The 13,558-nt window shown below is 38.7% G+C and overlaps 1 long non-coding RNA gene across 1 annotated transcript in view; it reads left to right on the top strand.

Moving 5' to 3' along the window:
- Positions 1-1,736: 1,736 nt before the first annotated feature.
- LOC112475410 overlaps positions 1,737-13,558 on the top strand; it is a 54,388-nt gene continuing 42,566 nt past the window's right edge. The window contains exons 1-2 of the long non-coding RNA XR_003044720.1: positions 1,737-1,823; positions 2,410-2,488. This is a non-coding gene — a long non-coding RNA (uncharacterized LOC112475410). The remainder of the gene's footprint in view (positions 1,824-2,409; positions 2,489-13,558) is intronic.

Genomic DNA, 13,558 nt, shown 5'->3' on the forward strand with positions numbered 1-13,558 from the left:
ATCATTCGATGCCTGTGAGTTGAGATGCTGTTTGAAAAGCTCTCTGTTATATTCTGGAAAATCAAAGGAAGAAGAAAGGAATACCAAATATATTCACACTTAAATGTAAATGATAGCAAGAACAAAACACATTAACAAAAGCTTTATTTTGAACTAGTGCTTTCAACTCATTATCATTTTATGCTTAAAAGGCACTCCCATATTGTCTAAATTGGCCCCAAAAGCCTTTTGTGATTGTTCATGGCACATGTGCCTGGTTATGGACCCCAATTTCTACCCAACCTCCAATATAATGTAAATTTTATAAGTGTAAGATTAAGTTAAATGATGTATATCCTATAATAGTTATAAGTATGCAAAAGCATGACCTAATTTTCTTGATTTTCTTATAATGTAGTATTTTGTTTTCTAATAAATATTCGTTGTTTTTTTTTAAACCGCCAAAAGGAGGGGGTGGTTTAAGCTATGTATGACTTTCTAAATCCTGTCATTATACAAGTAATTTTCGTTTTCTTCCTCAGAAAGAAAATTTGACCCATCTGAGATGAGCTCTTCCTTCTGAAAAACTTTGCTCTTACGGTTTTAAGATCTAAATCAAGCACCACTGTGTTATTAACAATTCAAAAGTAATGAAAATAAAATATCTCAACTTTCACTGTACCTCTAGGTTTGAAGGCCATATTAAATGATTAAACCCTGCACCGCAATTTGAGTGCCAACTCAGACAATAAGCACAGCAGACATCACATCTCTACTTTTGTGTAAGGTGGTCTCCTTGGAATGCCTTTCTCTCTGTCCTGCCATCGGATAACCAGCAGTTTTCCAGCTCTCTGTACAGTAATTCTCTGTAAAAAATACTTTCACCATGACGCAGAACACAAACAGGATTGATAGAGAGTTTTACGATATAGCAGTTTCCTTTCCTTCTATGTCTGATATACACTATTTTCTATTCCTATTTCTATTCTGTTATTAACTTTATTCTAAATCAATTGATTTATCCTAGATTAATCCACTGAATTGATTTCCTGACCTACTTGGTTGTGATCCACAGTTTGAAAAGCACAATTTCATTGTGACTTTAGGCACATTTATATCTTTCATTATGGTTTCAAGGCAATCTGCTTTAAAAGATTAATCTGTTTAAAGGTTTTTAAAAGTTATCAGAGATTCATATTATTATAGACATGTTCTAAATACTTGTTCCACTGGAGATAATTAACATGTAAATTAAATGTTGTTTCAAAATCTTATTACTTAATTTCTTCCTATGCTTCTCTAATATATTTTGCTAGAGAAATTAGCAAGTGAAAAGTTATCTAATATGGTTTTACTTAGTCTTCTAGTGTTTCATAAGAGGTTCTAAAGAGCGAAGTGCCAAAATGGCCATGTATCCTGATAGCTGACCAGTAGCCATGACATATAGCGTATTTGAATTCATGGAACAAGAAACCAGTTTCCAAGAAAACTGCAAAAGGATGTTTTTGAGATAACTGCATGGAAAACTCAAAGTTAAAGTCTTAGGAACCGATTATAATTCTTGACTCCAAAGCCAAAAGAGAAAACATATTGAACTAAATCATTTCTATGATCTGGAAAGTTAACACCACAAATCAACTTAGAAAACGTTTAACTCCACACCCCAGCCATCTTGCCGCACTTCGGCCACAACGGGGCAGTGACTCGCTGGGCAGCTTTCACTGGAAAGTGTGTGTGTCATCAGGATGCAGATCCTTCTCTTTGTTAAGTCAGAGAACCTGTCAACCTCTTCTGACTTCCACGATCTTATCCATCATTGATAGGCTGTGCAAGCAGACCTGGAGGTTAGATGGTCCTTCTGAGTAACTAAAAGGGATCCTTTCTGGAACTGAAAATATATTTGGAGTTTTGTCATGCCCGAGCTAAATATAAGTACCATATCTTATTATTCATTAATGTGGATCTTTTGATAGGTTGGCAGACACAGTCTGAAATCTAGCAGAGCCACTGAAGTCTGATGATTAGTAGACTAATGCAAAAATTTTAGAAATGCTTTGAATCCCTTGACTCAGGAAAATTTTATTCTCTTGAGTTGCCAGTGTCCAGTATGGTGGCACTAACCACATGGAGCCATGTAAATTATAATTAATTAAAACTAAATAAAGTAAAAATTCAGTTCTTGAGTCATAGTGGCCACATTTCAAGTGCTCAGTATCCATTACTGCGAAGTTTCTATTAGACAGCACTTTTCTCAATAGAGAACATTTTATTTGGTTAATATCTGATTTCGTTGGTCACTCGTCTGATTGTTGAAAATGAAGCGTGGCAGGGAGGTTGAAATGTGACAGTGGAGCCTCGTCCACACTGAGAAAACATTTATTTTAGCCTCTACAGGCCTTTTATCGTACTGTCTTCTATTCTTGCTGACAGGGGTCCATTCCAGCTCTCGCCTTGAGTCTCTCCAGTTCATCTTTCTCACTGCTTCGGGACCTGCCATTCTAAATCACAGGTCAGTCTTAAGTTTCTTTTTCTTTTTTTTTTTCTTCTAAGAGAACTTTGAATGTTTCTCCTTATTCACAGAGTACCTTTTCTTCTTGGGATGGGTTCAACCTGTTGGACAACAGCAGATCTTACTCTCTTCCTCTATATAGTCTGTGCTCTGGTGGCACTCAGCCACTTACCCAAGCATCTAAAGTCCTTTGCTCACACTGTCCCTTGAGCACCATGAAAAATGTCTGTGCCTCTTGGTTCAATTTACGACAGAACCTTTGTGAAAACATCTGTAATCCCATCAAACAAACTTCCTTTTTTAAGAGCTCACAGCATTTTACTTACACCTCTATTAAAACATTTTTCCCATTACGTTTTTACATCTAACTCTCTTGCTGAGTTATAAACTTTTTGAAGAAAATGAGACCCTGCATCTCTGTATCCTCAATAGTTAGCTACTTATAGCTTCTTAATAAGAAATATATAGAGCGAGTTAAATTTCATTTGGAATAAGGAATAGAAAAACTGGCTAACTGGAGTCAAGTGAGGATTTGCTTAGAAAAAAAATCACCGGGGGTTGTGTAGGGTTGTAAAGGATGCAGACGGGAGGAGGACTGAGGTTAAGATGAGAAATCTAACCTTGGCAGAGCTGAGGAGCATAACAGAATAGTGAGGCGGCATCGCAGGCTGCCAATGTTTCATAGGTCACAAAACACCACAAGGCATTCCTCCTAGTGGAGACCAACCTCAGGCAGCGTGAGTCACTCTCTCCCTGAGCTCATATGGCACTTAATCCATAGCTCTGTTCTATTCTGTGTCCTCGGGCTGGGCGCTTCTTGGTGTCAGTGCCACTGTCTTACCCTATCTCCCCTCCTGACCACAGGCTCTGCCCTGTCCATCCTAGGTTCGTACATCTGGTAAGATGTAAATTGTGGCTGAATACATCCAACCATGAGCTAAGAAATGAAAGGTCACCACAGGTAGAATGTAAAACATGTAAGATGGTCTAGTACAAATGGAATGTGGATCATGTTGCTGGAGTTATTTTATTTATTTTTAAACAGCATGGGGGTCTTTGGGGTCTTCGCCACCATTTAACCCAGAGATATCTTGGCATGCCTGGAATTCCGAAAGCCGTTTGATCAGTCATCACTGCTTTTTCTCCACAAAGGGGCTTGTGTGTGTGTGTGTGTGTGTGTGTGTGTGTGTGTGTGTGTGTGTGTTTGCTAGAGATAAAACTCTCTTTCTTCACCTTCAAAAGGAAGCTCTAAATGTTTAAAACTATTTCCTCCTTTGCCTTTTCTCTTTCTGGGTTTCCCGGGGCCAGTGTGAGGTGCGGGAGAATTTGGAGGCGCCGTGGTAAATGTGAGCCTCTTTTCCTTGACTTGAACGAAAGTTCATCAGAGCACACATGTGGTCAGGGAGGCTTAAAAATAAAGCTGATTTCTAAAGGACAAAAAAGAAAAAAACATCCATGAAGCTTTCAATAAGCTGCTTTTTTCTTAAGGAATCAGTCGATTTACTTACCAAAAAAGGCAACGCACTCTTCCAAAAGGACCCTTTGAGTAGAAGGAACACGTAAATTCCAAGAAAAGTTAGTTAGAAAGAACAGTTTATTCTCACTGGCTCCTTCTCATCAGATCAGTATTTATTCCCCCCAAATGCCCTTTATTTATTCATTCTAAACCATCATAGGTGTCTACATGTTGGTCAGTCATAAAGAACTGTTCTGAACCACAAAGACCCTTTTGGGACACCAAGTGGAGACCTCAGCTATCCTTTTAAATTCTCAGAACTCTAAACCCTGATGTCTGCAGAGACGACCAGGAGGGCTCCTGCAGGAAGGCAGAAGCCTAAGTAGTTGGGATGTAGGCCTCTGACCAAGAAAATCACTGAGCTGTTCCAACATGAGCGGGTTTGCCATCAATCCATAAGATGGAGATAGGGTGTGCCAGTTTCAGACTGAGTAGCTTCTGTTTACTGAAACTGTAACACATATTCATTGTAAGCTACAATTATCCACAGTTTAGTCTGTTTATGAAACCGTTTTGTGGTTATTTATTAAAAATAAAATTTATGTGTGCTTATTGAAGCTATATTTTGGCAGGCAAAGGAGGTTGGCAGAAATGTCTGAGTCAACAGCCAGGCTCTAGCCACTCTTTATGTCGTCATATAAAAACTTGTCAAATAATATTTAGTTTTTAATCTTCAGTTGCAAACACAGGGTAGTCATGAAAATATTCTGTGAGTAGGTCTCCTTGAAACAAGAACCTGGGTGTTTGGGTTTCAGTAAAGGTGATAATTAAGTTTCTGGCTCGTTTAGGGGGAATCTGTTATTCCTTTTCTTCCATCGATTTATATTACCCTTGTTTTGTTCAGTTTCTTCATGTCTTTAAAGAGCTGTTTTCCAAGGATATTATAAGCTATCTGTTTATCAACCAATTCTGAAATTCAAAGACAAATATATTACTCATGATTAAGGAGGAATTATTTTGCCAGTATAGTCATGGTAGTCTTTTACTGGAGATTCTTTGAATGCAAATAGATTATTTATTTTTCTGGAAATTTTTAGTTATTTAAATCATTCTACTTATTTTAATGCCTTCTAAGAAGGAGGTTCTTTTTAAAGGTGCCACACTTGTTAGATTCAAGAGTGCGTAGTTCATCTTAATTAGCTACACACTTTCAAATAAGGAGACATGATAGGAGTTTGCTGATAGGGATCCTGAACGGGAAAAATGGTGCCATTTAGTAACAGTCTTTGGAATTAGAGAGAATATACTGCAAATAGGTAGAATGTTCTTAGCTTTGGATCCGGTCCTACAAAGATTCAATGGGAGAAGAAAGAAGGTCTTAGTATGAAATTATTCAAGAAGAAATTTTCCTGAAGGGAGTTTCTGAGACGTGATAAACAGGAGTTGTAAAAGCACAGCCCCATGTACTTCTTGCTGCCTTAAATACCTTGGGTATGAGTCATTGCTGAGGTTATGCATTAGTTTGTCATGAAAGAATTTCTGATCCCAACTTTATAAGACAGTTGTACATTGTACATATCAATTGTCTCCTGTCTCTCCATTGCCTTTTTCACTGGAGTTTGCCTAATCTAGTAGAACTGTTTGAGGATGCTCTTGTGGGTAGTGGCTTGGTCCTGCAATTTAGTATTTGTTGCTAAGTCATGTAATTCAGTTCCACACACGTTTTTATTTATTGGGTGTCTTCTGTGAGCAGAGCTCTGTGTCAGCTATTATAGAGAATATCACATTGAAGACAAGCTATTCTGTGTAAGAAGCTTATAAATTGATGAAATGTGTTATCTGTGAGTGATCTGCATCCTATAGTCTGTAGTAGTTTGGACGTCATTAACAGAATGAAACCTGAAAAAAATCCTGAAGCTTGCCACAGTTTGGTGTATTTGAAGACAGACTCAGTGTGACTGGAGCAGGTGAATGTCAAGAGAGGAATCTGTCTGGATCAGTAGGACCCCAAAAATACCGTCGTCGGGTTTCTAGCATGGAAACAAGGCTGCTACAGACCGTATTCCTGAGGATACAGTCTGAGACAGAGTTGAGTGGAAAGATTGTTTCTTAAGGAGTGCTCTTAGGATTAGCATCTGTGGAAGAAGGGAAAGATAAAGGATGAGGCAGAGTGAGAAGGCAATTTGGGGTTTGGGCCCAACGACAGCCCTGGCTGACCTTACGGGGAGCAGTGTTCAGAGTGGTCCCAGTGATGCTGAGATGGTTGGGCACAGAGACCTCTGAATTCATTGAATCATCATTGGATGTGGTGTGACCTGGGGCAAGGCAGTTCTTTGCAGCCAAGGCGACCCCGAAGGGTCCGATATCATTCTCAACCTCTGGATAACAAGTCCTTCATTGATGCAGAATCTGAGTGATGCAGCTCAGTGTCCACCACAAATAACTCTATTTGCATTTTAAAAAATCATGCTGGCCCTTGTTGGAGAATAGGTTAGAGAGGAGCAAGAGTCTGAGTGGGAAACCAGGCAGGTGCCCTTGGGATTGTTAAACGGAAGATGATGGTAGTTTAAACTGTAGGGGGACTGCAGGACGGCAGAGAAGTAAATGGAATCCGAAGATATTTTTGACACAGGAATAGGATTGGATGAAGGAAGTAAAGGAGAGAAAGACACCAAGGATGAATCTCAGAGTTTGGCCGGCAGGATAGAAATACCATGTACAGAGGAGGGGAGTGCCGGAGAGGGGAAATTTTGTGCAGGGGAGAGAGCTGTGGGATTAAAGAGTTGCCTTCTGGATGTGTTCAGTTTGATACATGGGTGATTCAACCTCGGGGGAGACACTGAGCAGACAGCTGGATACATGATCCCGGAGTTTAGAAAAGAGGTCTACAGTGCTGCTTTACATTGTTGCTACTGTTGATACAGACAAGTTCTGACTCCTAGGGAGGGAATGTGGCAGAAAGAAAGTTCAGCAGAGAACCGGAAGGAATGAAAGTGGAGGAATGAACAAAGGAGACTGCGGAGGGAAAGGAAGGGGGAAAAAAAAAACAACGGGACAATGCGATGTTGTGGAAGTTTAGCAAGATCATTGCAGGAGGTGTTGTTTTGTTAGCATATCTTTGAATACTAATAAAAACATCTATTTTAATGTTTATTCATTTCTGAACAACTTTACTGAGGCTTGTTTAACATGTAATTCACTCACATCGACTGTACAATTCAGTGATATTTTTCTTCTTTTGTATGTTTACCAAGTTGTGTCACCATCACCATAAATCAGTTTTAGAACATTTTTTCATCACCCAAGTAACATCCCTCATGTAGAGTCATTTGTTTTTGTTTTTATTCTGTAAAGTGGTTTTTAATGTCTATTGCTTTCTATTTCTTAAAATATTGATTCGTAGGAACAAAAAATAAGCATTTTAATCTTTTTGGACATAGACTTAAAAATATTTTTTTAGGTTGTCATTTATCCTTCAGTCTGGTTTGTGGTTTTGCTATGTAGAAACTATACAGTTTTATGGAGATAAATGTTTTGCTTTTTTCTATTATGGATTTGAACAACTTTTTGAGATTATTAGCCTTTTTTCCAAAATTACAAAAATATTTTGCTATATATTTTCCTAGTATTCTTTATAAAGTTTCATTTTTTACATTTCGATTTGTTTTATTTGAATTTTATTATTATTTTTCAAGAAGTAGTGATCCAATTTTACCTGATTTTCCAAACTTCTGGTCCATTGTTCCAAAACCTATTATTCACTAATGCATCTTTCCCCTGCCGATTTGGTTAAATTACCATATTCTGTCCATTGTTGAGTCTTTTCCTGCCTCGGTGCCACACTGTTTTATTTACCACCCCTTAGCAATACATTTTAGTACCTAAGAGCGTGAGACCACATGTAGTGCTAGGTAGGGTAAGTCTCCACGTGGCATAGTTTATTCAGAAACTCATTTATTGTCCTCTCTGTAGTGTCTCCCCTGGCCTTTTCCCTCCCTCTGGCTACAATCCACCCCTGATCCCAAGTAGACCCTGCCCATCCTCAGGCTTCAAGTCTATTTATTTTAGTCACCAAACTCTCAAAATAAATCTGGTTCTTCAGCCAGACTGGTAATTTGGAAGTTTGACTGTTTTGTTTGCATGAACGTCCAAATTGGCTTGGCTGCCTGGTAATCTGAGGGTAGCTCACCATCATCTGCAAGGAGCCTGTTTTGTGGGTAATGTAAGGTAAACAGTATCTTGAGATGCCTGAAAAGAAGGGTCGACTATTACACTTTTATTGCCAATTGACATATTTAATTGAGTTCTCTGTAAGTAACAGACTTGTGTCAGTGTCGTGTTAAGTTTCACTCTGTCTTTCTGGTAGTCTTCAAATAAATCTGGAGTTGAGGGTCATTTTTCCACTGGCTGTTTAATGACATTGGCTGTCTTTACCCATTTCATCAACTCAAAAGTTTTGCTCTAATTCTGCAGAGTAGTTTTTCTCATGCTCTCTTTTTAAAAATTTATTTCTTGCATACACAAAAAGAAAAAGCTGTTTATTAGCACAAAGACATTGAGATTTCAGTAACTGTGGCCTGTGAAATTAGAAGAGCTCAAAAAAGGATGGGAAACTCTTTCACAGGCAGCTTCTCTGCCTCTTACTGTTCACAAGTACAGAACGATGTTATGTAAGGTTCTCGTAGAGAAGTCTCCCGCTTAACCACATTTTCTCTTTCCACGGTTTCAGTAACCCGAGATCAACAGCAGTGCAAAATATTAAATGAAAAATTCCACAAATAAACAATTCATCAGTATCAAATTGCGTGTTTCTCTAAGTGGTTTGATGAAATCTCAGGCCGACCGTTAGGTAAATCATCCCTTTGTCCAGCGTCTCCACGCTGTCTAAGCTCCCCAGCCATTAGTCCCTTCGTGGCCGTCTCAGTTATCAGATCGACTGTCGTGGTTTCACAGTGCTTGTGTTCAAGCACCCTTATTTTACTTAATAACGGCCCCAAAGTGCAAGGGTAGTGAATTCGGATATTCCAAAGAGAGGCTGTGGAGTGCTTCTTTTAAGTGAAAAGGTGAGTATAGTACAATAAGGTATTTTGAGAGAGATGACATTCACATAACTTTTATTACAACAGTATATTGTTGTAATTATTTTATTAGTTGTTAATCTCTCATCGTGCCTACTTTAGAAATTAAATTTTATGATAGATATGCATGTATAGGAAAAATCACAGTATATATAGGGTTTTGTAACATCTCAGTTTCATGCACCCACTGAGGTGTTGGAATGTATCCTCCTGTGGATAAGGAATATGACTGTGTATGCCTTTCCTCTACCCTGATGAGTGAGAGGTTGTCAGGTACACCGGAAGTTGTACAGGTAGTGTTTACATCTTAGTTAAAATGTAGGACGCTAGAACTTTTATCCAGAGCAAAAATCTGGGGTGGTCGAAGGAGCAGAGCTGGTGCCTGAAGATGTGCATTCAACTCCTGGTTCCATACGTTAGTAACCTTGTGCAGGACACTCACCTTCTCTGAACCGCGGCAGTTAATTAAGGAGCCTGGACATACCTATCTCATAGGTGTCGTGTGACTATAAAATAGCACATGTGGATATCTGTTAGGATAAGAAGCTCCAGAAATCTTGAGTGGTGTTGAGGTTAAGTTTCCAGACTTTTCTGGGCTTGGAAGTGTTAATGTTAATTGAAGGCAAAGTAAATAATGGGGTTCATCTAATCCAGTGGGTCATAGATTGTCAAATACAGCATTATTTTATGTACCACTGAAAAAATACTCTCAATTTTATCATCAGGTATAAGACATAACCTGATTCATGAGATGATAAAATCTGAAATAACTCTGTCTTAGAATGGATTAAATATAGGTAGCGAAAATGCTAAATATTTGTATAGACTAGAGAGTAGGCCAGTCTGAATTAGTGATGACTCAGACCTGTAGAATCTTTTAAGAAGAGATATAAAACTTTTGAGTTACAAGAACTGAAATGGATTAATGGGTCCCTAGAGCAATTGCCTTAATGAATAGAAAATTCATTTATAATTGGCGTGTTTTACAGGAGTCAGACTATGATAATTGTTTGGGCACATTACACATCCTCGCTACCTGGCCTCAGCTGGGCCCTGAGCTTATCCTCCCATTTAGCTCTGTGGGGACCCTGTTGAGTTTTTCACAGGAGATATTTTGAGCTATTCACATCCTCCAGGCTCCTGCCCTTATGTCTATTGGCCAGTCAATGATTTCCTCATGTTTATTTGGGTGTGAGCAACTGCAATTGGCTGATCTTCATTCCAACATGTCTTTCTTTGTATTTTAAGGAAAAATGCGTCTTCTGTCTTCCAAGGTTACACCTTAGTTTTTTTTCTTACCTTTTCTCGAGATTTTGTTTAATCTCCTCTCTTGACTTTTTCCACTAGCCTGTCTGTTTGGCTTACTAGTGGGTTAACATTTTCAAAACAAAACAAAAAAAATCCTAATAACCTCTAATTTTTAGAGGTAATATAATCGTCAATAAATGCACGAGCTATAGAACCACATCCTACAAGTTCAAATCCCTTCTTGCCTACTTATCAGCTGGATACATTGGGCAAATTACTTTCCACATCTGTTCTTCAGTTGTTTTCATTTGGAAATTTGGGCCATGATAGTTGTATTTGCCTCATAGAGTTGTTGAAAGATTGAGTTAATATATATAACATACTTAGAATGTTGTCTGGCACAGAGTAAGTGTTGAGTAAGTGTTATCTAACATTGTTATCAGTCCTCAATTTATCAGTGTGTTTTTTCTCTTTTATTCTTATCTCACTATCAACAACAACAACAAAAAGGTTATTTTTTGAAACCACTACATTGAACTGACAGAATATTCTCCATGTCTGGTTCTGATACATTTTCTTTCATGCCACTTTGTATCGTGGCACTTATTCTGGAGAAACTTAAAGAGGTAAAGGTTAATGAATGTAAAAGTGTTACGTATTTCTCAAATCTATTTTAACTCATTCTCACTTCTGATGTCCAAAGGCAATCATTAACTGTTTCTTTCTACCCAGGACAGTGATTTTTTTCTGTAACTTTATAATGGTTGTAAATTTGATCCTTGTGTTTCTAACTGCCAAGTCTCAATAATTGTATTTATAGAAAATTACATGAGGACATGCAAACACATTCCTGAACACTCCACTTTACAAATGCAAAAAAAAAAAAAAAAAGCCAACTTTATATGAATAGCGGATATTTGTGTAAGTATACTCATTATATATTTTTTTAAAAAGCTGTTCAATAGAATTCTCTCTGTTTTCTCACTTGCTATGCCTTAATGTTCTCCAGTGCTTTCTTTGGGAAGGCGAATTAAATGATATAAGTACAACTCAGAACTCATAAACTCCGGAACGGTATTATTGTAACTGTCAACAAATTATTGTGATTATAAAACATGTATATGTTTTTTTTTTACTCAAGAAGCAATGTAAACCCTTAAAGCAATGATTAACTACACAAAGAAGACATAGGGCAGGAGTTGGCAAACAACAGCCCAGTTGCTCAATCTGGCCCACCACTTGTTTTTGTAAATAAAGTTTTATTGGAATGCAGCCATACTCATTCATTTACGTATTATCTATGGTTGCTTTTGCCTTACAGTAGCAGACTTTAGTAGTTGTGGCAGACACCATATGGCTCACAGAGCTTACGATATTTATTATCTGGCCCTTTACAGAAAAAGTTTGTAGGTTCCTGACACAGGGTATCAAAGAAATCTGGCTTTTTGTCCTAGTTCTACTCAGCTACTCTCATATGGCCTTGGATTCATGACCCAAATATCTGTCTTTTTTAGGAAATAGTTTGTGTGTATGTGATGTAATGATAAAACAGAGACAAGTTAAATTTTAGAAGTTAAATTTTTTCATATAAAGGATAAGGAGACTAATGTTTATCTTGAGGGTAGGTGAGAGCCATCTCAGATGCTAAGGCACGGGGAAGATACATTGAAGTTTTGAGAAATTGTTACTGTAGTTCACTCTGTTGGTACCCTCTGCAGTGCTATTTAGGGAAAACTATTTTGTATTTGCTAGGTTAAAAGTGATCTATTTTGTACATCTTTGATTTTAGAACAGGTCCAGGTGAGACAATTTTCATTCTCTCTCCCATGCTAAAGGAACAATTATTGGTTTAAATTTGCTTTAAAATGCTCTGGAAAAGGCATGAGTAATGATGCACAACAGGAGCTTTCGTGACCCATTCTGGTCTGCAGAAAGCATGGTATCTGGCTTATTGTCCACCTTTAGAGATCAGCTCATTCATTCATTTGAAAGCGGTTTACTTACTCTCTCTTCCAGTACTCCATTCCACGTAATTGAGATCCAACAACAAAACAAACAGACAAACAAAGCAGGCCATTCTACCTGAAGAAAACTCATAATCTTGCAAATTGCATAGCATTTTAGAAGTAGATGTGGGAGAGAAAAAAGAGATCAGGCAGAGGAGGTTTGGAAGTTTTTGACCTTGACATCTGGAAGCATGTGATTACCCTTACCAGAGATAGAAAACTATTTAGAGCTGGTTCCCCAAGGAAGAAGAGAAATTCGATTTTTGTCACATTGAGTTTTCAACATCTGTTAGACCAGTGGAGATGATGAATATGCTTTTGAATATACCAGTGTGGAGTTTGCCGAGTGACCTGGGCAGCAATTATAAATTAGAGATGATTAGGATAGGAGTTATTTAAAGCCTTGAGACTGACGAAATTACCAAGGGAGTGAGTGAAGAATGAGAAGAAAATAGGAGTTAGGACTGAGAACTATGGAATTGCAGTGTGTAGTGCCCAGGTCGATGCGAATGGAGACATGGAGGGAGGGACTGGTCAGGTGTCAGGAACGGGGGGAGAGGCATGGGAAGGAAGGGCTGGCAGGGAGGGAAGAGCATGTCAGGTACTGCTGACGGGTCAAGCAAGTGGAAAACGTCAGAGGTGACCTTTACAGGGACAGTGGGAGTGAAACCGAAGGAGTGGGTTTAAGAGAAAATGGGGCATGAGAAATTGTGTAAATGGGAGATATGGGGCAGTCACTGGAGGGGAAGGTTATATTAGTATTGAGAGGGTTTGTTTTTTTTTTTTAATGGGAGGAATAACAGCGTGCTTTACGCAGATGAATGATCTAGTAGAGAGGGAAAAGCCAATGAAGCAGAAAAGAGTGGCTCGTTAGTAGGAAACACCCTCGAGTAGGCAGGAGAGGGTAAAGACTTGTGCACAAGCAGAAGAGGTTGATCTTACAAGTCCACACAAGCTGGGGAAGCCAGAGGGCAGGCAGCGTGGAAGGGTGCGGGTGCCGATAGGCAGATGGAAGTGAGAGGGGAAGTTCTGTTCTGTTGTTGCTATTTCTTGTTAGCCTAGGAAGCAAAGTCATAGGTACGGGTGAAGACAAGGGAAGAAGTGAGGAATTTCCTAATAGTCACTCAGGCGGGTGGGAGGAACGGTAGAGTAAAGAATCAAGTTGTCTTGCCGCAGGGAGGGGCCGCTGCAATAGTGGCCCCCGTTGTAAAGCGATATTAGATATTCTTTAGCCATACCTAGTTCTTCTAATAGAGGCCAGACATGGGTTGAAGTTTGGTCT

The sequence above is a fragment of the Pteropus alecto genome, unplaced genomic scaffold (genome assembly GCF_000325575.1).
Source record: "Pteropus alecto unplaced genomic scaffold, ASM32557v1 scaffold110, whole genome shotgun sequence".
Taxonomy (NCBI): domain Eukaryota; kingdom Metazoa; phylum Chordata; class Mammalia; order Chiroptera; family Pteropodidae; genus Pteropus; species Pteropus alecto.